The sequence below is a fragment of the Glycine max genome, chromosome 10 (genome assembly GCF_000004515.6).
Source record: "Glycine max cultivar Williams 82 chromosome 10, Glycine_max_v4.0, whole genome shotgun sequence".
Classification (NCBI taxonomy): Eukaryota; Viridiplantae; Streptophyta; class Magnoliopsida; order Fabales; family Fabaceae; genus Glycine; species Glycine max.
Genome location: NC_038246.2, coordinates 10,123,733 through 10,151,667, shown reverse-complemented (window position 1 = coordinate 10,151,667; position 27,935 = coordinate 10,123,733). Strand labels below are relative to the sequence as shown.

The following is a 27,935-nucleotide window of genomic DNA, read 5'->3' as shown; positions in this document are numbered from 1 at the left end:
ATTTAAGATATGTTAGTGCAAGAGTGACTTTATTATAATGTTTGCAACAAAAGGAACATTTATTTTACCCGATCTCTCAACCTTGAGTTCAAAATGTATTAGCTTCCATTATAATTGATGTTATGCTAGTTGTTATGGAAGTTCCACAATTTCAAAACATACCTTCCAAGACATGCAAAAAAATGATGATATGACTAGGAAAAAGAATGTTATGGTGTTTGAAAACACAAATAAATAGTTTTAGATATTCTTAAAATTTATGTATTCTATTAAGAAAAAAATAAATTATCTTGAATGACTATATATTTAATACTTTTGCATGCAAGGGAATACACCAACATGCACATATCAATATGAATCAAGACCAATTACACCAAAGCCTTACAACTTTACAAAGCATCCCAATGCATCAATGTTTTTATTTTCCACAACAAAGCATCAAACCAAGAACAAAAGACAACAAAGATTTAAAAACAAGAGGGAAAATAACCAAGTGCACAAAAGTGAACTTTTGTAATTAAAAATGTGGTGACTTAAGATAAAATAGAAGATTCAAATGTCTTAAATCACACCAAATTATGCAAGTAGCCACATCAAACCAGTGTTGATAAGACAAGGGAGAAGAATAGTAATTACATTAATATAGAAATGTAGAAAGAAAATCAAATTACCAGCTAAGTGATAGACTAATTGTAAAAAAAGGAAAATCATTCTTGCATATTAGATGTGGAAAAACAAGAAAACAACAAAAACTAGCACTGTCATTGGATAGGCTTGATGCAATATTTGTTGGATGGGCAATAGCTTGTTGGGTCCCTCCAGAAGTAACTCTTTTGGAAGTTTCAGTAACTTCCTTTTTTGCTCTTCTTTCAGCTTCTATTGCTGCACTTTATTCATCTTTAATTACTGCCTATTCTTGGCTTCCATTATTGTTTTTCTCCCAACTTTTGGTTTTGCTTCCTCAGCTCTAAGTTTGGCCTGCACCCAAAAAATTATGAACAATGAATGAAAGGGAATTTGGGCCAAAGTTTCTACTCTCTATAAAGAAAATGTACAAGAAAAAAAAGTTGTAAACGGGTGATAAGTGATAACTAAGCTCATCAAGCATTCATAGTTTTGATGTCAAATGAAATTTGAAATCATATATGTATAACATTTTGAAAATAACTAACAGTCAACTAAAATATAAAGGTTATGGCAGCTCTGCTTCAGCTTTAGCCTTTTCTTGTTGTTGCTTTTCAAAAGCAACCTTTCTCTTGGCCTATTCTTAAGCTACATCACTTTTGATATTCCTTTTTTCTATTTGTGATCTAAGTACACGATCCGTTGAACAATTGTCAAGTGATTATCAAGTGCTTCTGCAAAACAAAAATTTGAGAGAGGTCAAACATTAGTTTCTTCATTTTTCAAATAGTTCAAATAGTAATTGTCCAGAAGAAGAATAAAAGAATCAAATAAAATTGGTTTTTTGGTGGGGTGAGATTATAAGACCAGTATAAAAAATGCTACAATGTCAAATTTTAGTTATTAAAACAAGAAATTAAATCAATATTAAAGGACCATCAAATTCAATTTTCATAAAATAAAATCAGATTCCCAAGTTTTGAATTGATGTTTATTTTGATAGATTGTCTTCCTCCCACAAACAAATTAAATTATTAATCTTATATCCTTTCACTAGTATTTTTTAAAGAGAATTGTGAAACACATTATGCCCTTTTCCACACAAATAATCCACTGTATAAAGGTATCATAAAACTCATTAAAAATGCGAATAGAAAATACTATAGTGGCCTACAATTTATAACTTTTGCATGCATTAAAGTCTCACAATACAAATATGTAGTAGAAAAAAATAGTCATAATGCCTAGAAAGAAAAGGCAAGGGAAGGGGAGACAATGAAATCTTACATCTAACACTGATATTGAGTGTCAAACTTTTTGTCTAAGTCCATCCTTGTTTGTTTATATTTCTCAAACCAAAAAAAGGAAGAAGTAGAATTATGAGTTTCATTCACCAGAGTTGTCTCCAATGTCGAGATCTTGTTCCTTATTTCATCCTGACAACCCAAAAGATTAGAAACAAGTCTGATACACGGTATAAAACAAACCATGAATTTGACTTGCAATTTATTACTAGTTATCCGATCATCCACCATAACAAGTTATTCAATTTGTAATTGATAAATCAAATAGGTAACAATTGCATTGATATCAATAGTACCATAGCTCACCTTAACCCTAAGCTGATGTTCATGTGTCAACTCCAACAAGGCACCATCAACCTTTCCCAATTCATCCATCAAGTAAGGCCTCACTTCAAGCTACAGGCAATGTCAGAATCATTATCAGTGACACTAAAACACCAAAGGAAGTGCAAACATTACCCTCAAAGCACGCCAAAAATGCTGTATACAAAAACCCATGTTAAGATTTGTATATAAATTGTATGGGTGAATAGACAATTTAGTCCCTGAGATTGTATCCATTTTTTCATATTAGTCCCTAACTTAATGTTAAATTCAAAATAGTCCCTATCTTTGCATAAGTGTTGCAAAATAGTCCTTCCATTAAATTTTAAAGTAACGCTGTTAGTGAGGTCAATTTTAGAGCCACGTGGACTATCCAACGTGGCACTAAAGGATGACGTGGCATGGCACATGGACGTGCCTCTTAAAAGATGCCACATCATTTGATGATAGCAAAACGAGTAAATAGGCAATTCAGTCCCTGACTTTGTACCCATGTTGCATATTAGTCCCTAACTTAATGAAAAATTCAAAATAGTCCCTATCTTTTGCAAAGTGTTGCAAAATAGTCCTTCTGTTAAATTTTAAAGTAACACTATTAGTGAGGTCAATTTTAGTGCCACGTCATTTGATGATGATAGAATGAGTTATTCAAATCTGATGGTTTTGAACCAATTGAGGCATATATACGAAAAAGAACCCACACACACTTGCACAAATAAAAAGAACCAAAAATCCACAGCAACAACCTTATCTCTGTAGCCATCAACACCAATGGGTGAGGTCTGCATAACCATTCTCTTTTCCTTTTTTTTTCCTTCAATTACCATCAATGTATCATTCCGGGTTCTGATTTTTTTGTGTGTTCTGAATAGGAAGAGAAAAAACCAGAGGAAAACAAAGTGGAGGAGAAAAAAGCAGAGGAAGAAGAAAAGAAAGAAGAAGAGAAAAAACTAGAGGAATCAAAAGATGACAAGGAATCCAAGGAGGAATATGTGCCGCTAGAAATCGTGCAAGGCACAACCTTCGCAATGCATGGACTAAGCATGATTTCTGACATCTTTTAAGTTAGGGACTATTTTGCAACACTTATGCAAAAGATAGGGACTATTTTGAATTTTTCATTAAGTTAGGGACTAATATGCAACAGGGGTACAAATCCAGGGACTAAATTGCCTATTTACTCATTTTGTTATCATCAAATGACGTGACATCTTTTAAGAGGCACGTCCATGTGCCATGCCACGTCATCCTTTAGTGCCACACTGGATAGTCCACATGGCACTAAAATTGACCTCACTAACAGCGTTACTTTAAAATTTAACGGAAGGACTATTTTGCAACACTAATGCAAAGATAGAGACTATTTTGAATTTAACATTAAGTTAGGAACTAATATGCAAAATGGGTACAATCTCAGGGACTAAATTGCCTATTCACTCTAAATTGTATATAACTACAAACTTGTAGTTATATACAAAAATCAACTTGTAGTTATATACAAAAATGCCACTACATATTTGTTAACATTGATTTTCATTTAAACCAATGTTAACTAAACGATGTAATATGCATATTTTCTAGTAGTGTAGTGCTTACCTTAAACTGGTTTACGTTGTCTAGTCAAGTTTGGTTTTAGATATTTTCCTTTGATTTGGTTTCAATGTAAGTAGATTGAGCATTGGAATCTTTATATACATTCCTTTAAGTTTGTGTTTATCATTTCATATTTTAGTATGTATTCAGAAAATATCTAGTTTTAGAAACTAGTCTCAACTCTATTTTTCATCAAGTGTCTAGACCTCTCCAGTTTCAAATATTTTATTTAAAATTGGTGAAAAAATAAACATTAATTTTGTATTTTGTTGGTAGAGTTAATCACTTTTTTGTTCAAATAATTATTGTTCTTTTCTTGAGGTGTTACTTGTTACTGCTCATTGGTCTTTTGCCCTAGGTTGAAGCATCGATGCCAAGCAAATGAGACTACATAAAGTAATTAGTAATTATAGCTTGATTCAACACTTTTGTTAAAACACATTGAATTGTAGAGAAAGCCTTGTAATACTGTATCTTTTTCTTTTATGCTTCAAAAAGCTAATAATACATATCCATTTTTATAATATCACATGTCTTCTATTTGATAAAAAAATGGACAAGGTGAGATTTATACTCCTTACAAAGAAAATAATGCATATGATCAATAAATCCCAATCATTGAACATCATTATCTACTCCTTACAAGTTTCTTTCTCTTATGCAATGTCAAATATTAATTAATACTAAATATATTTGGGATCTTGACATCAACTCCTCAATTCAATTCTTTACTAAAAGTGAAAAATAATTTTTTTTTGAAAATATGAGATAGAGTAATTAATTAACATTATGAACTATAGAAATAAGATTGTTGCATCAACACCACTGTTAGTGTCTTGGTGATATTATGTTTTTAGTCCCTAAACTTTTTTAGGTTTTCACTTTTAGTCCATGAATAAAATTTTGACTAGTCTTAGTTCCTAAAATTTTATTCCATTAACGCTTTTAATCTCTTCCATTAAATATCACCGTTATATGGTGATCTGACATTGATTTCCATATTATTTTATTATATTAAGTGGCAGTTAATTTTGTAGCGGTTAATAACCGTCATAATTTGCAAAGTTAAATGAATTTAACAATTTTTTTAATGGTTAAAAACCCCCATAAATTGCTAGAACAATTTTGATGGGAAGTTGAGCAAAGCCTTGGCACCCCTCATCTTGAATGAGGCTATGTTGTAAGCCATGGCAGCCTCTTCAGCAGTTTGGAATGTGCCAAGCCATATTTTGGCTCCATGATGTGCCGAGTCACCAATTTCAGCAGCGTAGTTCTCCTAAGGGCAGCACCTAACTCCTCTGTGAGTGTGGACATGGTAAATTAAGGATGTGTTTAGGTAAACAACTTAATTAAGTACTTATTCATTAAATATGTCATAAAAGAGATTGTGCCATAAACTTGCTCTAGAATAAACTAAACAAAGTTTATTTTTATGAGCTTCGCTAAGTAGCTTATTTGAAATAAGATAAAAAGAGCTTATAAGAGACATAAGCTAGTCATTTTCATAAGCATAACCTCTTTTTGTTTGGGTAAGATATGACAACACAATTAATGCCAACTCAAAGAAGGACTTGGAATAGCCAAACCTGGAAGAGCATCCTTTATTTGTATTAGAATTCTCTTTTGCAAACTTGATTTGCCAAATTTTCTCTCTAATTTGGTTCTTAATGCTTTCATGAAAGGCCTAAGAAATTGTATCAAATATCTATAGTATTTAGAGAAAATTAAATGCGAAAAACTTTGTAAGGTCTAGTACCTTTTACAAGGGCCTCAATATCTAGTTAATCAAGAGTGGTCACTTTCTGTTTCATGTCTTATCTAAGTAAACCTAAAGCATACCTGTAAAAAGACAACTAGATTAAACTTTATTCAACTTCCAAAAAAAAAAAATCTAGAACAAGCCTTGTTATTGTACCCTATGTTGATTGCAGTTTGCATCTCATCTCTAGTCCATACTCATAACTTGATTTTTCCAGGGCAAGCTTTTTAATACATTTAGAAACATGTTCTTTCATGCAAACATAATAAACTCTATTAACTAGTCAACAACGTGACAAGTGGTGTTAAATAACTTATGTTTTGGGGGTCGACGTCATTTTCTCCTTGATTCAGTCTATTTATGAAGCTTGAGTTCATTTTTTTCCAGAAGAAACATCCATAACATAATGTAAGAAAAATTTTTACTCAACAAGCCAAAGGAAGATGATGCCACAATAATTCCCAATCATAGAGTACTCTTTACAAAATGAAAGCCGCATGACAGAACTTTTGCACTTCTTCACCGCCTTAACGATTTTCATAGTGTCCTAAATATAAGAAACACATGTGGTTGGAATTCAATTTGAACAATTAATGATATTGGTAATAGAAATCCTTGCATGTAAAACAAAATATTAAAAAAAATGATGAATGAAGAAAGTGGCTGAGCCTTCCATGAAGAGGTATGTTTTATTTTTCAAATCCATTGCTAATGCATCTGACACATACACAATATTTTGCAGCTTCTCAATTGATAGCCTTCCATGAAGATTGAGTCCTCCAAGTTGCTCAACATTGAACTTGCTACTTTTTCTAACACAAAATGTACTAAATAGTTGAAGATTCTTTAGTTTTCCCAAAAGCATTGGCACCTTTCTCACTTTGGTATATTTAAAATTCAAGGTAACACAAATTGGAGAGTTTATGCAAATTTTAGGGAAGCTCCTCCAAATTGTGACAAAAGTTCAGCTTCAGTATTAGCAAGTTATAGAGCGAACATGTTGAATCAGGTAGTTTTTCTTATGCTAGTTCCTGAAAGGTCTAATGAATGGAGATGTTCAAGATCACCTACCGAGTCACGAACCTCTCTAAGCTCCGAACAACAATACAAAGATAAGAAGTGTAAGAACATAAACTTGGAGAAAAAATCATGTATTGAAATCTTGAATTTCCGTGGAAACTTATGAAAAATCGTAATCCCACTTCTTGGAATTGGAAAAAATGTATGCAACCTTTTAGCATCAATTAAACTCCCAAAACCGTCAAAATATCTAATGTCTTTGATTGCAAATGAAAAATGACGGGTTGTTTTTGGTATATATTTTTGTTTATCAACTTTCAACCTGAAACATATGTTCCCACAAACATGTTTCGCCAAATTGTTGAAAAGGTCATGCATGGCAAAATGAGCTTCTGATATGCTTGATTGTTCAAAGAAAGACCTCGATAATAGATCATGAAAGTATTGTTTACCAACTTCTTCTAGACTCTTACTATGTAGAGGGCATTGTAGAAATTTTTTAGCTATCCACAACAAAATTAAACACTCCTTATCAAACTCATACTCTTTGGGGAATAAGGCACAAAAAGAAAAGCACCTGTGATGTGTATAAAGAAGGAAGGAGATTTGGTGCAAAATTCTATTAGAAGAGAGGGACACATGGCTCACGATCCAAAAGGTGAGGGAGGAAAGCATAGCACAAGATTGAGGAGGGAGAATATAAGGCTGGAGGATTACACATTTTAGGATTATTCTAAGGTGATTCCTTTTCTCTGTTCTCTACTTCTTCTCTTCTGAGAGCTTGTTTCTTCTCTTTGTTATTCCCTTCTCTCACCTTACCCCTTCCTATCAGGTGATTCTATTGCCAGTAGACGGCTGAGGAGTGTGCCAAGATCATCGTTCTTCCTCTACTTCATTGCCTCGCTGTTTCTGCAGATTATCGTTGATTCTAGTTCTCCGTTCATTGTAATAAACTATTGTTGAATAATTGAATTGTTTCATTGGTTCTTTCATTGTGCTTCCATGGCTGAGAACATGCGTTTGAAGGACTTGCAAACATAAATTCGTACACATTCAGATGATATTCGTTGTCTCGGTCAAATGATGGATATGCGTTACCAAGAGCAAAATGATAAGATGCTTCAGATCCAGAATTCTATGGATCAAATACAGTTAGCGATGAATCTGTTATTGCAAAATTCTTCTCAACCTCCTGGAAGTTCTCCGAATAATGGATCCCCGATGGTACAACCGATTAATGCTTCTTTGCACGTTAAAGAGATCTCACTTGGATTTCCTCACTTCGATGGAACGACGTCAGTGATGGAGTGGATCTTCAAGGCTAAGAAATTTTTCACTAATCATAATACTCCTGATGTGTCTAGAGTGGATATTGCTGCGATGCATTTTGATAAGGATGTAGTGGCATGGTTCCAGATGTCGCAGAAATTATCTCTGGTGTCTACTTGGTTTGAGTTGACTCGTGCTCTAGAGTCTTAATTCGGTCCTTCACCTTTTGATTGTCCAATGGCTAAGCTCTTCAAGCTTCAACAAACAGGTTCGGTATCATATTATTACCTCAAGTTTATGTCTCTAGCTAATAAATTGTTAGGATTAAGTAATGAGGCTCTTCTTTATTGTTTCATTAGTGGTTTAAATCATGATATTAGAAGAGATGTTGTTGCTATGTGCCCTCCTACCTTATTGCGTGCAGTTTCTTTAGCTAAACTTTTTGAAGAAAATGGTCCTATTTCTAAGCGATTTCGAAATTCCTATAGTCACAAAGATTCCCAAATTTCTTCTACCCCAGTCTCTATTAATGCTCAACTTAAAACACAAATTAAATCCAGTATACCTCCGCTTTTACCTACTCCACCAGGCCCTCCAATTCGGTCCTTGAATGTAAAAAGGATTACTCCTGCAGAAATGCAGTTGAGAAGAGAAAAAGGATTGTGTTATTGTTGTGATGAGAAATTCTCTTTTAATCATAAATGTCATAATAGACAATCTTTGCTGTTGCAAATGGAAGATGATAATGAGGATCCTATTAGTACAATTATACCTCAGGGTACTCAAGAAGATGAAATAGTAGAATCTGGAGATCATCATTTGTCTTTCAATGCTTTGAAAGGTGGTAGGGGAGTTGGTACTATTAGGTTCATAGCTTATATTGAAAAGTTACCAGTGACTGTGTTGATTGATGGTGGCAGTTCTGATAATTTTTTGCAGCCAAGGGTGGCCAAGTTTTTGAAATTACCGGTGGAACCAGCTACTTAATTTAAAGTAATGGTTGGTAATGCTGAAGGATTGGTTAAGCAATTGAAGGTACAAGCTCAAGGCAATACTTTTGAGTTACCAGTATTTTTGCTTCCTATTTCTGGTGCTGATCTTATTTTAAGAGCTAGTTGGTTGAAGACTATTGGCTCTCACATTGCTGATTATGATGCTCTGCAATTGAAGTTTTTGTGGAAGGGTAAATTTACTACTTTACAAGGAGATTGTGAATTGGTACATGTGCAAGCTCAATTACATTGTATAAGAAGAATGGTGGCCACTAATTCCATTGCTGAAGTTTATAGTCTATAGTTGATAGAGCCAGATGTTGTTACTAAGTCTATGCTTGACTTACCAGTTACGATGAAGCCTGAATTAGCCTTATTATTGCACACTTACAATGTGGCTTTTGATACTCTTAGCAGCTTACCTCCACAGAGATCCCATGATTACTTTATTCCCTTATTGAGTGGTTCACAACCTGTTAAGGTTAAGCCTTACAGATACCCTCATAGTCAAAAGGAAGAAATTGAGAGATTGGTGTTAGGAATGTTAGATGAAGGCATTATACATCCTAGTAAGAGTCCCTTTTCTTCTCCCATTATATTGGTAAAAGAGAAAGATGGTTCATGAAGGGTGTGTACTGATTATAGGGATCTTAATGCAATTACTATCATGGACAACTTCCTTATTCCTGCTGTGGATGAGTTGATTGATGAGCTTTTTGGAGCTTCCTTCTTTTCTAAATTGGATCTAAGGTCTGGTTATCACCAAATTTTGTTAAATCTGGATGACAGACATAAGACAACATTTAGGACTCATCATGGCCACTATGAGTGGTTGGTTATGCCATTTGGCTTAACCAATGCTCCTGCTACTTTTCAGAGCCTTATGAATGACATTTTTGCTGGAATATTAAGAAAATTTGTATTGGTTTTCTTTGATGATATTCTGGTGTATATTGCTAATTAGAAAGATCATTTATACCATTTGGAAGTGGTTTTAAGTATCCTGAAACAACATCAATTGTTTGCATGGTTTTCTAAATGTTGTTTTGGAGTTCAACAGATTGATTACTTGGGACATACACTATTTGGTTTAGGAGTAGCTATGGAGGGAAATAAATTGGAGGCTATTCAAAAGTGGCCTAAGCCTAGTAATCTAAAATAGTTGAGAGCATTTTTAGGACTCACAGGTTATTATAGGAGGTTTGTCAAGTCTTATTTGCAGCCCCTTTAACTGATTTGTTGAAAAAAGATTCTTTTAAAAGGAGTGTTGCTGCATTAGAAGCATTTCAACAACTCAAAATTGTCATGACATCTGCTCCTGTATTGGTTATTCCTAATTTCAAGGAAATTTTTGTATTGGAGACGGATGCCTCAGGAAGTGGAGTTGGTGCTGTCCTTAGCCAAAATAAGCATCCAATTGCTTATTTTTCTAAGAAATTATCCTTAAGGATGCAGAAGCAGTCTGCTTATATTCGAGAATTCTATGCTATTACTCAGGCTTTGGCAAAATTCAGGCATTATCTTGTGGGTCATAAGTTCATAATCAAAACTTATCAGAAAAGCCTTAAAGAATTGTTAGAATAGAAGTTGCAAACTCCTGAACAACAACAATGGCTTCCTAAGTTCTTGGGGTTTGACTTTACAATTCTGTATAAACCAGGGAAAGAAAATATACCTGTTGATGCTTTATCTAGGAGTTTCATGATGGTTGTATCTACTCCTATACATTCGTGGATTAATAAAGTGATGGATTTGACTCAAACTGATTCTCAATTATCCAAAATTTATCAAAGCTATTTGCAAGGTCAGAATCCATTTTCTGAATATAGTATTCAGAATGGCTTATTTTTGTTTAAAGGAAAAATTGTGTTACCTTGTGATGTTGGGTTCCTTAATCAGATCATGGTGGAATTTCACAATTCTAAGATTGGTGGACATTCTGGAGTTAATAGAACAATAGCTAAACTTGGTGCTCAATTTTATTAGAATGGTATGAGAAGTGATATTAGTAAATTTGTGAGGGAATGTGCCATATGTCAACAAGCTAAAGTTGATCATGTGTTGCCAGTTGGGTTGTTACAGCCTCTTCCCATTCCTCAACAAATATGGGAAGACATAGCAATGGACTTTATTATTCAATTGCCTCCTTCATAAGGATTTGCAACCATTTTTACAGTAGTTGATAGATTGTCCAAAGTTGGGTACTTTATCCTTATGAAGTCTGAGTTTAACAGCAAGGTTGTGGCTGGAGCTTTCATTACCAACATTGTCAAAATTCATGGTTTTCCAAAAACCATTGTTGCTGATAGAGAGAGAATTTTTATCAGCACTTTTTGGCAACAATTATTCAAAGCTCAAGGAACAACATTGGCCATGAGCTCTTCATATCACCCTTAGTTCGATGACCAGACTGAGAATCTTAATAAGACCCTTGAGATGTATCTAAGGTGCTTTGTATTTGAACATCCTAAGAGTTGGGTTACTATGCTACCTTGGGCTCAATTTTGGTATAATACTTCCTTCCACCAAAGCTTAGGTATGACACCATTTCAAGCAGTTTTTGGTAGACCTCCACCAGCGATGATGCACTACGAGGTTGATCCTAAAGATCCTGATCCACTCAAGGATTTATTACAACTACATGATCAAGCTTAAAGGTAATTTACTAAAGGCTCAACAATATATCAAGATGCAAGATGATAAGAAAAGAAGAGATTTGCAATTTAAGGTTGGTGATTTGGTTTTAGTTAAGCTACAACCCTATAGGCAACATTCAGTGGCTTTGAGGAAGAATCAGAAGCTAGGCATGCACTATTTTGGTCTATTTCCAGTGATTGAAAGAATTGGTACTGTTGCATATAAAGTACAACTACCTGAGTCTGCTAAAATACATCCTGTATTTCATATTGCTCTTTTGAAACCATTTCATGGCAAAAGTCCTCCACCATATCTTCCTTTTCCACTCACTTCTAGTGAATTGGGACCAATGCTTTGCCCATGGAAGGTGTTGGATGTTCGAGTTGTCAAACGTTTAAAAGCTACTGTGTCCCAATTGTTGATTCAATGGGAAGCAACTGAAGTTAAGGATGCTACTTAGGAAGACTTGCGGGATATATGTGAATCTTATCCTTAGTTCAACCTTGAGGACAAGGTTGCTTTTGATGAGGAGGGTAATGTAACGTGCATAAAGAAGGAAAGAGATTTGGCGCGAAATTCTGTTAGAAGAGAGGGACACGTGGCTCACGATCCGCAAGGTGAGGGAGGCAAGCGTAGCACAAGATTAAGGAGGCAGAATATAAGGTTGGAGGATTACACGTTTTAGGATTATTCTGAGGTGATTCCCTTTCTCTATTCTCTACTTCTTCTCTTCTGAGAGCTTGTTTCTTCTCTCTGTTATTCCCTTCTCTCACCTTACCCATTCCTCTCAGGTGATATTACTGCCGGTAGACGGCCAAGGAGTGTGCCGAGATCATCATTCTTCCTCTACTTCGTTGCCTCGCTGTTTCTGTAGATTATTGTTGATTCTAGTTCTTTGTTCATTGTAATAAACTGTTGTTGAATAATTGAATTGTTTCAGCACCTCTTGAGATGAGAAGGAAGGTGGTGATAACTCAAAAATAGAGCAGGGATAATTTCACAATCTTCTTTTGTTAAATCCCATATCTTGCTTATCGATACATTTTTCCATTCCAAAATAGATGACTTTGAATGTAAAAGACTTCCAATTGTTTTCAAGGCTAGAGGCAATCCTCTGCACTTTTAAACTATCTTTGTAGCAATCTCCTTCAACTTAGCCTTCAACTGAAGGTGATAATCTTGGAATGCATGTTTTGCAAAAACTTGCTAGCATAAATTTCTTGTAGTTGCTTTAGCTGATGCACTTTACATGACTGCACAGTAGAAGCAACTTTCTCACTGCACGTTGTGACAAGAATTCTACTTCCCTTAGACCCGTAATTTAGAGGAACTTGCACAGCTACTCATTTCTCTTGTTTTTCATTCCAAACATCATCCAAAATGTAAAGAAATCTCTTTCCTACTAATTTTTCTTTTAATCTTCGATGAACTATTTCTAGGTTTCCACCATCATCTTTTAATGTAGTGATTGCCTCAAGAATTGTTCTTGTCACCGTCAAAACATCAAAATCATCTGAAACACAAACCCAAGCTTTGATATCAAATTTAGCCTCCTCCATCCTTGGGTAATTGTATACATGTTGGGTGAGCGTGGTCGTACCCACCCTACCTATGCTCACAATAGAAAATATTAATAGCTAGTTATGACTATGAGTTTCAGATGTGAGCCAATTAAAGATCATTTGTTTCTTATTATCTCTGCCATAAATAACAATTCCAACCACCAAAGAAGTTGATGGCAATTTCTGTGACACTTTACTGCCTGATCCAAAACCAGAATAAGTTTATTCTTTCAAACCAAGAGCATCCTTTTGGCAAGCAAGATATTCTAGTTTGTCAAGGACTTGTTTCATCCCTGAGTCAATTTTCCTGTTAAATGAACTGAAAGTAGCATTGAAGAAATTTGTTGTGGAAGCAATGACTTCCAAGAATTATTTTGACGATGCCAAAGAATTAAGAGTTAAGCAAGTTCCAAAGAATCAGGAGTCAAAAAGCTTCAAGAATCAAGTTTCAAGAATCAAGATTCATGAACAATCAAGATCAAGATTCAAGAATCAAGAGAAGACTCAATCAAGATATGTACTAAAAAAGTTTTTCAAAACATTGAGTAGCACAAGAATTTTTCACAAAATCTTTTACCAAAGAGTTTTACTCTTTGGTAATCGATTACCAGAAAGTAGTAATCGATTACCAGTAGCCAACATTGTTTTCAAAACTGATTTACAAAGCTGTAATCGATTACCATGAGCATGTAATCGATTACCAATGTTTTAAAACGTTAGATTTCAAATTTCAAAAGTCACAATTAGTGATAAAACATTTTCAAATCATTTTAAATTTGTGTAATCGATTACACAATACTTGTAATCGATTACCAGTGTTTCTAAACATTTTGATTTTCAAATTTAAAACAAGAAGAGTCACATCTTTTGATGTGTAATCGATTACCAATTACACTATAATGGTAATCAATTACCAGTGACTGATTTCGAAAAATAAATTACCAAAACTCATAATTCTTAAAGTGACTAGTTTTCTGAAGATTTTTTCAAAAGAGTCACAACCTTTTAAAGTGATTAGTTTTAAAGAAATTGCCAAGAGTTACAAACTTTAACTTGAGTCGTCAAATGACTATAAATATGTGACCATGGCATGAATTTTAATAACTGGTTTTTACAGAAATTTCTGATTCATTTCTCAACTTCTTTCTAAGAGTTTTTGTTCAATACTTTCTCTTCCAAGAAAAGTTCATTGTTCAAAAACTTGTGCTACTCTTCTTCTTCATTCACTTCCTTCTCTTGCCAAAAGATTCAAAAGACTAATTGCCTGAGAATTCTTTTGTTTATTCCCTTCTCCCTCTTGACAAAAGATTTCAAAGGACTAACCGCCTAAGATATCTTCTATTTCTTACAAAAGATTTCAAAGGACTAACCGCCTGAGATATCTTTTTCCCTTTCCCTTTATACAAAAGATTTCAAAGGACTAACTGTCTGAGATATCTTTTGTATCCCCCTCACAAAGAATTCAAGGGACTAATCGCCTAAGAATTCTTTGTCCTAACACATTGGAGGGTACATCCTTGGTGGCACAAGTAGAGGGTACATCTACTTGGGTTGTTATACTGAGAACAAGAGAGAGTACATCTGTTGTAGATCAATTCAAGTGAAGGGTACATCCACTTGGTTGTTCAAAGAGAACAAGGGAGGGTACATCCCTTGTGGATCTTTGGCTTGTAAAGGATTTTACAAGGTTGAAAGAAATATCAAGAACCGTTGGTTGCTTGGGGACTGGATGTAGGCACGGGTTTTTGCCGAACCAATATAAATCTTGTGTTTGTCTTCTTCTTCCCTACACTCTTTAATTTCCTTTGTGTACTTTTAATTGTCGCTTTACTTTTGGTTAAGTTATTGTTCTTTACTTTCTTAACTTAATTGTAAAAGCCTAATTGAATCTAGTAACATTAAGAAGGATAAATTTTAATTAGTCAAGGCACATTAATAATTAATTCAACCCCCCTTCTTAATTATTCAGAGGCCACTTGATCCAACAAGTGGTATCAGAACAGGTTTCTTGAGAAAAGTTTCACAACTTCAAGATTCATGGCCTCCTCAAATTCTCTGTTTCCTAAGGGAAACTCCATCCATAGGCCACCTATCTTTAATGGTGAGGGTTACCACTGTTGGAAAACTTGAATGCAAATCTTTATTGAAGCCATAGATTTAAACATTTGGGAAGCAATAGAAATAGGACCTTATGTACCCACCATAGTAGATGCAAGCACTAGCACAACAACAGAAAAACCTAGAGATAAATGGACTGAAGAAGATAGAAGAAGAATCCAATATAATCTTAAAGCCAAAAACATTATTACTTGCCTTAGGAATAGATGAATATTTTACAGTGTCAAACTGTTCAAATGAAAAGGAGATGTGGGATACTCTCCAACTTACACATGAAGGCACCACTGATGTGAAAAGATCTAGAGTCAATACTCTTTCACATGAATATGAATTATTTAGGATGAACACTAATGAGAACATCCAAAGCATGCAGAAAAGATTCACACACATAGTCAGTCACCTTGCCTCCTTAGGAAGAACCTTTCCAAATGAAGATTTAATCAATAAAGTTTTGAGATGCTTAAGTAGGGATTGACAGCCCAAGGTAAGTGCCATTTCTGAAAGTAAAGATCTTTCCTCTATGTCTCTTGCCACTCTTTTTGGCAAATTGCAGGAACATGAAATGGAACTTCAACGTCTCAACCAAAATGAAGAGACCAACAAAAGGAAAAGAAGCATAGCACTCAAAGCCTCATCCTCAATGCAAGAAGAAGAAGAAGAAGAAGAAGAAGAAGAAGAATCTGATGATGAAGAAGACTTCTCACTCTTTGTGAAGAAGTTTCATAAATTCGTCAAAAATAGAAGAATGGAGAGAAGCCATAACTTCAACAATGGGAAGAGATCCCAAGAATTTTCTCCTACACTTAAATGCTATAAGTGTAATCAACCCGGTCACATAAAGACACATTGCCCCTCAAATGAATCATGGCCTGGGAAGAAAAGCTATAAAGAAAGAAAATCCAAGAAGACGTATATTGCTTGGGATGACTCATTTGATGGTTTGGAGAAGGAGATCAACCTTCTATCCAAGGACTATGAAAGTGATGAGAACATCTCTCAAGAAGTTTAAGCAAGAAAAACGAAAGTCTGACTTCCATCTTTAAAGATCTAAGCACTTAAATCATGAAAAAGGTAACATCAAAATCATTCTCTTTTAAATTAAGTGGGTTGAAATTTTCTTCAAAATTAACTTGATATATGATGACTAACAAAATTTCATTTGTTTGTCTTGATTTTATGCTATTATGAATATTTGCTTATATGTTTGATTGAGTTATTTTTTTTTTCTCAAAGCATGAAGTTTTTTTTAAACAAATATTTGATGATGTCTATGATTCTTGCATGAATTTTAGTATGATATGTGAATTACTTGCTTAAAAAATCATTCATAAAGTTTTTCAAAAATCTATCATGTTATATATATTTATTTTCATATAAGAGTTTTTAGATATATAGTATTTTGACCCCCTTTCAAATCCTTTCACCATAAGAATTCAGTCAGCAATTAGTTCTGCCAAAATGCTCTCTAGTAATCGATTACCACAATGTGTAATCGATTACAGCGAGGTAGGATAAGTGTAATCGATTACAACACATCCCTACTGCTTATAAATACAAATTTCAGAATTGATGAAACTGCAACTTCGTCTCTCTCGCGAAACCCTCATTCCCAAATTTTCTTTCTGCCATAACTTACTCATTTCTTATCCAAATCACGTCCCACAAAGCCTAAAATTCTTCTTTTTTCATCCTCTTTCATTTCAATCAATTGAAATTCTGAATAAGTCTCTCAAATGGCAGAACCATCAAAGAAGCGCAAGGGTTCTTTGAGTAGAAGCCAATGGCACTCTGAGGCTCAGGATACTCCAATTCCTTCCTCCATTTCCTCATCCTCATTGTTCTCATAGGAAGAACAACATACACAGTACACAAAACTCTTCTCCTCTCGTTCCATCATTGACCCTAAGTTCATAGATATAGATTTCTTTTCTGATGAGAGTTTCGAATGCATTCAAGAATTTCAAAACTCAAATCCCATTCCCTTTATGTCTTTAAAACTGCCTGTGTATTCTGAATTGGTAAAAGCTTTTTATTCTAACCTTGAAATTCAAGAAAGTACCTTGATTTCTGAGGTCTATGGGATAAAGATGGTCATTGACCAATCCCTCTTCTATGATTTGACCCAATTGTCTAGCAAAGGTGTACCATTTGAAGGAACACTGAATGATGATTGGAAATTTGATTTTTCTGTGCATGATGCCCGTCGATTGGTTTGCACCAACCAAGCGGATATGACCGGAAGGCTACTTGCCGGTTCATTGGCTCTTGAAATCTGCATCCTCCATTATCTAATTGTCTGTATCTTACTCCCTAGATCTTCAAACCTTGCACAAGTTTCTGAAGAAGATCTAATAGTCATGTGGGCCTTTCATACTGGCCGAAAAATTGATTGGGCACATCTAGTCCGGTATCGCATGCATAAGGCATTGCGATTAAATGCTCCTTTACCCTATCCACACTTAGTTACTTTGTTTCTTCAACATTTTAACATCCCTCTAGATTCTGAACCTTATGTTCCAATCAAGAGATCTTTCTTGATCGGTGCTGTTGTGGTTACCTCCTTTGGTTACTGCAAAGAGTGTGATGGCTCTTTGGTAAAAAAGGGTGTTCAACCAAATGATGATGAAGGACACTTACCGGTTGAAGGGGACTCTTCTTTCCTTCAGAGTATTTTGGACAGGTTTGATGGACTTCAAACCTATGTTGGTGAGAGGTTTGACTCCTTGTAACGTCAAGTGGACACATGATTCGAGGAGATGAACTAAAGGATTGCAAAGGTTGAAGAAGATGTCACCATTATTTGCAACTGCCTTGATTTACCTCCACCACCACCATCAGTTTAGACATTACTATTATTATTAGTATTTTGATTTCTAGTCGTGTATTTGGCTATATTATTATGACATTTGAACACTTAGTATTTCTTTTAATATTTACTTAGAATGACTGAACTTGATGTTTATGGTTTGTGATATATGACTAAGTGGTTTGCATTTCAATTTGTTTTATTCAAATTATGCTTTATGTATGTTTTAGAATCATTTATGTTTGTTTTACAAATTATGCTTTGTGTATGTTTAAATTATTCATGTTTTACGTACTTTGGCCTTTTTGATGTTGCCAAAGGGGGAGAGAAAAATGGGTATTTTAGAAATCAATATATTATATTTTCAAAGCTTTAAAATTAAGCATAAATTCAAAAAGAAAGGGGGAGAAAGAGATGAGTGAACGGTAGAACAAAACTTGTATGTATTCTCTTGATTTCAGGATTGTCATCATAAAAAAGGAGGAGATTGTGGAACCAATGACTTCCAAGAATTATTTTGATGATGCCAAAGAATCAAGAGTTAAGCAAGTTCCAAAGAATCAGGAGTCAAAAAGCTTCAAGAATCAAGTTTCAAAGAATCAAGATTCAAGAACTATCAAGTTTCAAGATTCAAGAACAATCAAGTTTCAAGAATCAAGATTCAAGAACAATCAAGATCAAGATTCAAGACTCAAGATTCAAGAATCAAGAGAAGACTCAATCAAGATAAGTACTAAAAAAGTTTTTCAAAACATTGAGCAGCACAAGAATTTTTCACAAAATCTTTTACCAAAGAGTTTTACTCTCTAGTAATCAATTACCAGAAAGTAGTAATCGATTACTAGTAGCCAACATTGTTTTCAAAACTGATTTACAAAGCTGTAATCAATTACCATGAGCATGTAATCGATTACCAATGTTTTAAAACGTTAGATTTCAAATTTCAAGTCACAATTAGTGATAAAACATTTTCAAATCATTTTAAACTTATGTAATCGATTACACAATACTTGTAATCGATTACCAGTGTTTCTAAACGTTTTGATTTTCAAATTTAAAACATGAAGAGTCACATCTTTTGATGTGTAATCGATTACCAATTACACTATAATGGTAATCAATTACCAGTGACTGATTTCGAAAAATAAATTACCAAAACTCACAATTCTTAAAGTGACTAGTTTTCTGAAGATTTTTTCAAAAGAGTCAACCTTTTAAAGTGATTAGTTTTAAAGAAATTGCCAAGAGTTACAAACTTTAACTTGAGTCGCCAAATGACTATAAATATGTGACCATGGCATGAATTTCAATAACTGGTTTTTACAGAAATTTCTGATTCATTTCTCTACTTCTTTCTAAGAGTTTTTGTTCAATACTTTCTCTTCCAAGAAAAGTTCATTGTTCAAAAACTTGTGCTACTCTTCTTCTTCATTCACTTCTTTCTCTTGCCAAAAGATTCAAAAGACTAATTGCCCGAGAATTTTTTTGTTTCTTCCCTTCTCCCTTTTGACAAAAGATTTCAAAGGACTAACCTCCTGAGATATCTTTTGTATCCCCTTCACAGAGAATTCAAGGGACTAACCGCCTAAGAATTCTTTGTCCTAACACATTGGAGGGTACATCCTTTGTGGCACAAGTAGAGGGTACATATACTTGGGTTGTTATATTGAGAACAAAAGAGGGTACATCTGTTGTGGATCAGTTCAAGTGGAGGGTACATCCACTTGGTTGTTCAAAGAGAACAAGAGAGGGTACATCCCTTGTGGATCTTTGGCTTGTAAAGGATTTTACAAGGTTGAAAGAAATCTCAAGAACCGTTGGTTGCTTGGGGACTGGATGTAGGCACGGGTTTTTGCCGAACCAGTATAAATCTTATGTTTGACTTCTTCTTCCCTACACTCTTTAATTTCCACTGTGTACTTTTAATTGCCACTTTACTTTTGGTTAAGTTATTGTTCTTTACTTTCTTAACTTAATTGTAAAAGCCTAATTGAATCTAGTAACATTAAGAAGGATAAATTTTAATTAGTCAAGGCACATTAATAATTAATTCAACCCCTCCTTCTTAATTATTCAGAGGCCACTTGATCCAACATTTGTTACCTTGAAAGTAAAGGTTTGAAATTCAGATTCCACTTGGCATTTGGAGAGTTCATAGTCTATTTCATCCAATAGATCCTCTGTGTCAAACACGACATCTTTGGCAGCGATATGCCATCCTCTTACACGCGGATCTCTGAACTTCTTTTGTTCTGCATCATCAACTAGAGCTTCAATGGACAGCAGCATCTCATCAAGTTTTCTTCCATGAAAGTCCATAACAGTGTAGCCTGTCAACTGCAGCCTGAAGGAAAACAGAAAGAAATGCACCAACAATCAATTCTGCAGCCATGGTATGATTAGGAAAGAGAGCAAGTGAATGAATGAAAATGAGTAATTTAAAGTTAAACAGTGCAATGTAGTAGGTTACTATACTGATGAAATGAGTAATAAGCTATTTTAGGAAGGATGAATTTACTTTAAGGATAGTGAAACATCTTTTAATTTCTTTGATGGCCACTCAACTCAATTAATAACTTCTGAGTCTTATTCACAAAACAAATATCCTCACAAATTTATTCCAAAATGATTCACTGCCTGTGACTCCATGCATTCACACATTCACCAAGTTGTAAATTGTGGTCATTAGATTTTGAATGGATGGTTCAAATTTTGGATACATATTTTAAGTTTGATTTACTGATATAAAATATGAGCAGTTAGATTTTCATTCAAATCATGACTGTAGGAAATGTGTATCCAAAGAAGCTTGATGGCCTCAGTCAAGCAATAATTGTTGAGTATTTTTATATATTAAACACAAACATACAAAGCTGTATTCTATGAGTGAATGTCTGACAATGATTAAGCTGAGGGTAGCTCTTGGGGGTAGTAATTAAACCTTATTTTTAAGAAGCAATATAAAAAAGAAGGTGTCTTATTTCTTAAATACTTGCCATCTGGATGTTCAAACAATACTATAATAGAATAAACAAATCTCAGTTGTGTACTTCCCCCAAGCGTAGTGCCTAACTCCTGTGAGTGTGGACATGGTTGGTTAAGGATGTGTTAAGGTAAATAACTCATTAAGTACTTATTAAAAAATTATTACTATTACATAAGAACTTGTGCTATAAATTTGATGATGATACTAATTAGAATATGCTAAAAGAGTTTATTTTATAAGTTTCACTACATTGCTTAATAAGATAAAAAGGTGTTTATAGGAGACAAAAGCAAATTTCATAAGCTCAAATAAACTCCTTATAAGCTCTTCCAAATACTTCCCCTAGTTAAATTAAATATTCTCTTTAATGTCTTCATTTATTATGGACATAATATAAATCTTTTTAAGGACATGTAAAATCATGGCCCAAATAGGTATAATCAAATGTACCTTTAGACCTACATTCCTTCAAAATCGCTAATGCCAACATCATATTTGCCCCTTCACTGATGGATAATGTTGTCTGCCCTGTTCCTAATTTCGCCAATCTTGTAACCTGCATATTTTTTGGGCTGATGTTAATGTGATTATAAAGTTTTGAAACCACATGCAATGTCTAATTGTCTATATATATACAAGGAATTTCTATTATTTAGATGCAAATGTAACACCCTATTTTTCGTAAAATAAATAAAAAGAGAGAAAAATAATTTTTGTTAATTAAAATAAGGGTTTCATAGTACTAGAAAATAAATACAGTAAAATGATGTTTAAAAAAATAAATGAATGTTGTAATTGGTTATTTATTTAATGAAATAGTAAAATATAGTTAATTTTATAAAATAATAAAATAAAAATAGAGTAAATAATAGGCTTAGAGTACCTAGCTATAAATAGAGACATATTGTATTATTTACCATATGTTTCTACGCTATCTCTTTCTCTCAAATTCGTTCTTCCTTTCTTCTCTCCCAAAACCTTCTCTTTTTTCCACATACGCCCAAATCTATCACAGTAAAATTACGATCGTTGACTCATTAACCATTGGATTATTGTTAAATTTGGATACCACCTTTGGAACTTATTCTCGCACATTCTCATCGTTGGAATTTATGAAATAGTGTCGGTAGAGAGAGAAATCTTCCTCACACGGAGATAGTGAAATTGATGCTCCAATCCCTTCTCTCTAATGCTTGAAAACTCTAGTAGATCAACCAAAGAAAAAATTGCTAGAGATGCCGCTATCACTGTTGAACTACACATGTGAGTCCACTTAGGGGTAAGGGATGAGTTTATCACAATTGGGGTTAGAGTGAACATGTGTAAGGACCCTTAAAGGATCAAATTGGAGTTAATTTTGAGGTGTTTCATTCGTTTTAATTTTTCCTATACAATGATAACTATGAATTGCTCGTGTTTAACGGGTCAATTAATGCCTTGATGTGAATTGGATGATTTAATTGAGTGTTTGGCTTTGAATGTTAGAAACCTAGAAATTTGGGAATTCTTGATTCTTGCATGTGTTCTTGAAATTGATTGAAGGGTTTTGTTCCCCATGATGTGATCACATGTTTTGTGTTATTCGTTTTGAATTTGAGTGTGTTTGGAGGTTTGAATTGTTCCTCTTTTGCTTCACGAAATTAAGGTTTTAAGCGAAGCACAATCGTGCTTGATGAGAGCACACTCATGCTTAGTGAAAATCAGTTGTTTAAAGCTTCTGCTATTTTCCTGACAATGTGAATTAACTTGTAGCCTAAAAATGACTAAGAAAATGATTGAATTAGGTTTTGTGATCTTCATGAAAGTTGTAGCCCTTTTAAATGAGGGGGGGGGGGGGTGAATTAAGTCTTAAAATTTTTTTGACTAACAAGTTTTAATCCCCTTTTAAATGATATATGATAGATTTAGAATGTAGAAGAAGAAGCAGTAATCAATTTAACAATGTTCTTTAAATGTGCAAGACAAAGTAAATTGCAATAAAATAAACGAGATAAGGGAAGAGAGAATTGCAAACTCGATTTATACTGGTTCGGCCACTTCCCGTGCCTACGTCCAGTCTTCAAGTAACCCACTTGAGATTTTCCACTATCCTTGTAAATCCTTTACAATCTTTGAACACACCTTGGGATCCCTCACCCTTGTGTTCGAGTTTTTCACACACCAAGAGACAAACAATCTCTTGATTACAACTGAGTTTTATAAGATGAACAAAATGATTTCTCTCTTTTAGAGCAGATGATACAACTTCAAGTTCCTAACACACACACACACAGGCCCATTGTGCTTGTTCAAACCAGTTTGAAGAGATGTGTCTTTCCAAAAGATTTTCTGAAACTTTTTCATGTAGAAGCAAAGCTTCATGGTGAATCAAAGGTATTTTGATGATAACAATGATGACAACAAAAGATGATGACAAAGGTGATGACAAAAAGCTCAAAGATCAATCAAAGAAAAACTCAAGTGAATCAAAGATCAATCAAAGAACAACTCAAGTAATCAAGAACAATTCAAGAGTTCAAGATAAGAATCAAGAAGAATTCAAGACTCAAGAAGAAAGTTTAGAGTCAAGAATCAAGATTCAAGATTCAAGAATCAAGAGAAGGCTTAATCAAGATAAGTATGAAAAGTTTTTCTCAAAAATTGAGTAGCACATGATTTTTCTCAAAACATGTTTACCAAAGAGTTTTTACTCTTTGGTAATCGATTACCAGATTGTTGTAATCGATTACCAGTAGCAAAATGGATTTGAAAAAGTTTTCAAATTGAATTTTTAACGTTCCAATTAATTTCAAAAAGTTGTAATCAATTACAATGTTTTGGTAATCGATTACCAGTGCCTTTGAACGTTGAAATTCAAATTCAAATGTTCAGAGTCACATCCTTTCACATAAAAGCTTTGTGTAATCGATTACACTAATTTGGTAATCGATTACCAGTGACTGTTTCTGAATAAATCAAAAGATGTAACTCTTCAAATGGTTTTTGACTTTTTCAAATTGATTTTAAGTTTTTCTATAAGTTATAACTCTTCTAAATGGTCTTCTTGACTAGACATGAAGAGTCTATAAAAGAAAGGCTTTGTTTTGCATTTTTAATTCATTCTTTCAATCTTGAATACTTTTCCAATCAATCTCTTACAATCCTTTACAATCCTTGAATCTCTTTGAACTTTTTCTTCTTCTTTGTACCAAAAGCTTTCTGAAGTTTTCTGGTTTTCCAAACCTTGAAAACTTGTGCTATTCATCTTTTTCATTCTCTTCTCCCTTTGCCAAAAAGAATTCGCCAAGGATTAACCGCCTGAATTCTTTTTGTGTCTCTCTTCTCCCTTTTCCAAAAGAACAAAGGACTAACCACCTGAGAATTCTTTTGTATCCCCATTCATAAAGTATCAAAGGTTTAATAGCCTGAGATCTTTGTCTTAACACATTGGAGGGTACATCCTTTGTCGTACAAGTAGAGGGTACTTCTACTTGGGTTTGACTGAGAACAAGAGAGGGTACATCTCTTGTGGATCAATTCTAGTAGAGGGTACATCCACTAGGTTCAAAGAGAACAAAGGAGGGTACATCCCTTGTGGATCTTTGCTTGTAAAAGGATTTTTACAAGGTTGAAAGAAATCTCAAGGACTGCAGGTCGCTTGGGGACTGGATGTAGGCACGGGTTGTTGCCGGACCAATATAAAAACTCTTGTGTGTTTGTCTCCTTCTTCCCTACTTTATTTACTTTCCGCTGTGCATTTAATTTCCGCGTTTACTTTCTGTTAAGTTTCTCTTCTACTCCTCATTCTCTTAACAATTTAGTAAAAGCCTTAAGAAGAGTAATTTTTTAATTAGTAAAGGTTTAGGAATAATTAATTCAACCCCCCCTTCTTAATTATTCTGAGGCCACTCGATCCAACATTTCATTGGTAATCGATTACATGACTTTGGTAATCGATTTCACAGTCTTATCTTTGAAAGGCTATGACTTTTCAATAGTTTTTCTGAAATCTCTTACTGGTAATTGATTACCTGACTCTTGTAATCGATTACACAGATCAAAATTCAAATAATTTTGTGCGTTGGTTCATCGGTTCAAAATTTTCAATAAGCCATTTTCATAAACTCTCTGGTAATCGATTACCAGTTCAAAAAGAGATTTCTAAACTGATTTAACTTTAATAATAGAATTTTGACAGTAAAGATTTTGAGGCCAAACTATAGCAATCAAATTGAGATTCTTTTAACAAATTTACTAAGTCCTTATCTTAGATTTTCTTGATCTTGTTCTTTGACTTGATTCAATCCATGATCATCAAGTAAACTTTTGGCATCATCAAAACTTGCATGATATACATTTACATTCTCCCCCTTTTTGATGATGACAACCATCTGTAGGTAAGGAGCAAAGAGAGAAATAATAATATCCATTTGTGTCGTTCACTCCCCCTTGATTTTTCAGTGATTGCTTATATGAAAAAGTTTAGGATTTGATGAAAAATTTATATATAATTTTTTTTCAATACTTTAGACAGAAAAATGGATAATGAGTCTTTTATAATTCTCCTTACCATCTATCTCTCCCCCTTTGGTAACATCAAAAACAAATTAAGAGCAGAGAGAAGAAAAGATATTATCATTCAGAGTACCATCCAAGCAGAATAATAGTAAGCAATAAGTCTAAAAGTCTAAAGTACTAAATATCCTAATGTAACTTAAATGAGTATGAAAGTTTAATAATTATTATAAATAATTGTAATGTTAAGGATCGGTTGGAAGATCAAAGCAACGGCGGATAAATCCCATGTCATCCTCAAGAAGAGTGATGCGAAAATCCATGAAATCAAACCTTTCGCCAACAAAAGCATGAAGATCCCAAATCTCATTGAGAACATCATTCAGTAAAGCAGAGGAAGGATTCCTAGGTGGTGGAGATGGAGTGCGTTTGTCGGGAGCATTTGCCTGATAATCTTGTCTGCGAACCCATTGTCCATCAAGATCTTTCTTATAACCAAAAGAAGCAACTACAATGGCTCCTATTGTAAATGAACGCTTAACCTTGACAGATTAGTAAGAGGGAATTTGAAGTGCTTCAAAAACAGAGTAATCAGATGGGGATATGGTAGAAGAGCATTTGCACGTAATGCCTTGTGCATACGATAACGAACAAGATGTGCCTAGCCAATTTGGCGTCCAGTTTGCTGTGCCCACATCAAAATTAAGTCTTCCTTATTGGCTTGAGCAAGGTTAGTAGAACGAGGAAGCAACAAACAATAGAGAATGTAATGCATGATACAACATTCAAAAGTAAAGGATCCAACAAGTAAGCGACTAGACATATCAGCATTTGCAACACAAACCATTTTACGAGCATCAAGGCTAGAATAAATTGGTTTCCAATCATAAACTAAAGTTCCTTCAAAAGGCACACCTTGACTGCTCAGTTTGGTTAGGGAGTAAAATAGGGATTGATCAACAACAATTGGTATTTTGTTCACTTCAGAAAATATCACTCCTTCATGAATTTCCAAGTTGTTATAAAACACTCGAACCAATTCAGGGTAATAGGGAAATTTCTTAGTCATGAAATCCACTAGTTCAAAATTTTGAAACACTTGATAGCAATCAAAGTTTTCTCCCTCAAAGAATTCAAAGTCAAGGTATTTAGGGTCAATAATATCATGATTTGAGAATGATGAGTAATACGTCTCACATTGGACATCAGTGGAAAATAGAGTGAGAGAGCGCGGTGAGGAAAGAAATGAATTGGGTGGTGACGGAGGGTCACTGGAAGAACCGTGGCAATGGTGGCCGACAGTGGTGGTGGAGGATGATGAGCCCTTGTGCCTCTTTGACGATTCTGCCATTTGGTGAAGTTTCTAAAAATTTCAATCGGTGGGTTTTGTAAAGGATTCAAAGAGAAGAATTTCGCACTTTGTTTGAAACGATTTGGTGAAGAAATGAAGAAGATATGAGGATTTGATGTTTTTAGGGTGTGGGGTGCCATTAGAGAGAGATGGAAGATGAGTGTTGTGAACTTAGAGAGAGAGAAAAGTCATATTTAAAGACAGGGATGACTGGTAATTGGTTACATACCATTGTAATCGATTACAAGCATTATAATGTAATTGCTAATTGTCTGGTAATCGATTACATATCTATTATACTTGATTACATGCTCAAGAAATAACAGACTAACCCTCTAGTAATCGATTACAACCTTATGTTTCAATGGTAATCGATTATGAACCTATGGTAATCAATTACACCATTATTGTTTCCTAGTAATCTTTTATAAACTTAATGTAATTGATTACATTCCCTCAAATCATTAAATACATAAAGAGGAAAATATTATATATAATTTTATAGGCTAGGAATCTAAGTCAGATTGGTCAATAATCCTTAATTCTCGTCTAATGGTAAAGAAACTTTCTTTGGGTAGAGGTTTTGTAACGATATTGGCCAATTGATTTTTTGTTTTAACAAACTCTAGTACACAATCACCCTTTTGAACATGATCTCTAAGGAAGTGATGCCTAATTTCAATGTGTTTTGTTCTAGAGTGCAAAATAGGATTTTTGGATAGGTTGATTGCACTCTTATTGTCACACCGAATAGGAATTTGATCAAGCATTAAACCATAATCAGAGAGTTGATGTCTCATCCATAGGTTTTGTGCACAACAACTTCTAGCAGAAATATATTCCGCTTCTACAGTTGATAAGGCAACACCATTTTGCTTTTTGCTATGACATAATACTAGTGCGGAACCAATACAGTGGCAAGTCCCACTAGTGCTTTTTCTATCAGTTTTACATCCAACAAAGTCAAAATTAGAGTATCCTACTAAGTTATAAGAAGAATTCTTAGGATACCATAAGACTAGATTTATAGTGCCCAATAAATATCTCATTATTCTTTTGACGACACTTAAGTGAGATTTTTTGGGATTGGCTTGAT

The 27,935-nt window shown here is 34.1% G+C and overlaps 1 non-coding gene and 1 pseudogene across 1 annotated transcript; both read right to left on the bottom strand.

Annotated features, from left to right (window-relative positions):
- Positions 1-6,238: 6,238 nt before the first annotated feature.
- On the bottom strand, positions 6,239-26,839 carry LOC121172946 (putative disease resistance RPP13-like protein 1; annotated as a pseudogene).
- MIR10448 (microRNA MIR10448) lies at positions 16,753-16,884 on the bottom strand. Its single transcript, NR_161752.1, has one exon. It is a non-coding gene; the product is annotated as a microRNA MIR10448 (primary transcript).
- Positions 26,840-27,935: the final 1,096 nt, after the last annotated feature.